Raw genomic sequence first — 2903 nt, 5'->3', positions numbered from 1 at the left:
TCTGTGGCTACTGTTGTCAATTCTTTGTGATGTTTAAGTAATCTGACTGTAACTTACATGCAGTTTGGCCTCTTTCTGCATGAGTGGCACACTTTTTAAAGCCAGCTGAACTTTGGTCCTATGACTGTGGCTTAGTTGTATAAAACTTCAGCCTTAACTGAGCAAAATTGCCAGAGGGCTGCTATAGCTGTTTCCTTATTACAATAATATTCTGGTCCACCGTGTCAAAATCCCCACACGAAGGAGAAATCAAAACTGAATTAATAGTAGAAGCAGCAAGTTTAGGGGCAGAGCTGGGAGCCTTGACTTTGTATTTTTTGTCATAGACGTGGTACTTGCTGTGCACTCTGCTAACAGATGTATTTTAAAGCAGTAGCATTATCAGAGTTCTGGGTGAGCATCTCTAGTGCAGTGAAGGGTCTTTAACAGAAGTGTTCAGGTGTAGCTGGGGGAGGAAAAAGAAATCCCAAAAGCACCGTTGATGCTTTTTAAGGTTGCTGATGTAGAACATCAGAAACTGAGTGACAGAGGCACCACCTGGCAGCCCAGCTGTTTCCTGCGTTATGTTTTCTTTCCTGTTCATTTAGCCAATTCCTTTGACTAAAGGAAGAACCTTGTCTGCACAGCAAGAAGAAAATGTGATAATGAGCGTGTGTTGTGATTCCTGTTTACTTTTAGCCAGACAGCTACGACAGTGTTACTACTTACAACCTATTTTTTCTTGATTATTTTAATAAATGATGGGGTAGTTTCTTACTACTACTATTTATTACTATGTCTGGGGACCGATCACCTTGCTGTTTCGAATATCACCGAATTCCTTGATATATTGCATAATATCAGTAAATAGCTAAAATGTTTAGAATAAAACATTTTTCTGCCTTGCTCAGACTAGTCCTGTGGGCAAAACACACCTGGAAGCAGCACCGAGATGCAGTGTAAAGGAAGCAGCTCTGATTCTGTAGCCGTGCACTCGCTGCCCCGGATTCCTCATCCTAGGAAAGGCAGTTTAGTTCCTGCAGAAACTACTCAAAATTAACTTGCCCTCATCAGGCAACTTCATTTGCAGCTGCATCAGTGTTTTCATGTAGAGCTGCTGTTACATGTTAAAGGAGGTGAGCAGAAAACTGGGGTCCAGGTAATTTCAGTTTACGGTTAATCTGTGTGGTTTTCTTTTGTAGGGAAGGTGAAAAGCATTGTCGATGCTGCACGCGTGTATGCGACGGACACATTTAAAACCGGGCAAAAATACCACCCAGCTGATGGACCTCATTACCGTTTTCCCTTATAACGCTTTCAGCCCTTGGCAGAGGGGACGGCTGTTACCTCTGCTATGCAGGGGGAGAAACCAGGACATTGCTTTTGTAATTGGACTGTTAGGGGAAGCACAATACTTATTGCCAGGGAAGCATTTTGTATTTGTGCTGTGCGTTTGGGTTGGGGGAGTCGGGAAAGATACTGCTGTGTGGTGGCTGCTCGAAGGCTCAGGGTTTCACTCACCGAGTATCTGCTTTTGTACTTTTAGAACAGGGCGAACACGCAAAGAGAACTTGGGAAAGCTGGGCCAGACAGCAGCTGAGGTGGTTTTGTGTTCCTGACTGCAAACCTTGGCACTCCTGGGCCGGAGGGTGCTTGTGTTGTACCGCAGGCAGGGGCTCTGCTCCCTCCCTGGGGGAATGGGAATCCACAGCTCGGCCCAGTGCTGCTTCATATCAAATCAATCTTCAGCATCGGTGGATCTTTACATTCCCAGATGTAGAAATAGGTTTTCTGCGTGTTCGTGGTCTTCTCTCCAACAGATGCTTTTTTCTGGGGCTGTTTTGAGATGCATTTAACTGCAAGAGCCTTCAGTGTAATGTTAAATAGGCTCCATTAGCTGCTGGCAAATCACTCTCCAGCTGCTTAACTGATGAGTTGTGAGCAAGTTTGCCTCTTAGTTAATGCATGTGAGTAACGGGCTCTGGGAAGGAGCCTCATGGGATTTCCCTGGATTGAGTGATCAGAGTGGTGGCCTCGCACATGGGTCCAGATGCAGCGGGAGCAAAGCAGCACATTGTGCGGGGCAGTTGGGTACGTAACACATCACAACCACCTCAGGGCGCAGTAGGAAAACTCACTGCAATGAATAATCTACTTCTTGGTAACCTGAAGCGTTTGAGGGAAAGTGTGACTTCTGGAGAAACTGTCAGATCCTTGTCTTTGCTTCATCTGCGGAGAAGCGCTCCCCAGGAACAAGTGTGCCGGCTGCCGGTCCCCGACAGAGCTCCCGTGGCCAGAGGCTTCACTGTTGGACGTGCCACGACTGTTCTCGGGTTCATAGGTTTGCTCCTGCAGCCCACAAGGCCAATTGTATCCTGGGCAGCATCGCCAGCAACGTGGGCAGCAGGATTGGGGGGGATTCTGCCCCTCTGCCCCGCTCTGGTGAGACCCCCCTGCAGTGCTGGGCCAGCTCTGGGTCCTCAGCACAGGACACACGTGGACCTGCTGGAGAGGGGCCAGAGGAGCCCCAGAAATGATCCGAGGCTGGAACAGCTCTGCTGGGAGGACAGGCTGAGAGAGTTGGGGGGTTCAGCTGGAGGAGAGAAGCTGTGGGGAGATGTTATTGTGGCCTTTCCAGACTTAAAAGGGGCTGATAAGAAAGATGGGGACAGACTTTTTAGCAGAGCCTGTTGTGATAGGACAAGGGGTGGTGGTTTTAAACTAAAGGAGGGAGATTCAGGCTGGACATGAGGAAGAAATTGTTGGCCCTGAGGGTAGTGAGAGCCTGGCCCACGCTGCCCAGAGAGGTGGTGGCTGAACCATCCCTGGAGACATCCCAGGCCAGGCTGGACGGGGCTCTGAGCACCCTGAGCTGGTGCAGATGTCCCTGCTCATGGCAGGGGGGGCACTGGGGGAGCTGGGAA

Source organism: Caloenas nicobarica, chromosome 15, assembly GCF_036013445.1.
Source record: "Caloenas nicobarica isolate bCalNic1 chromosome 15, bCalNic1.hap1, whole genome shotgun sequence".
Classification (NCBI taxonomy): Eukaryota; Metazoa; Chordata; class Aves; order Columbiformes; family Columbidae; genus Caloenas; species Caloenas nicobarica.
This window is presented reverse-complemented; position numbering follows the sequence as displayed.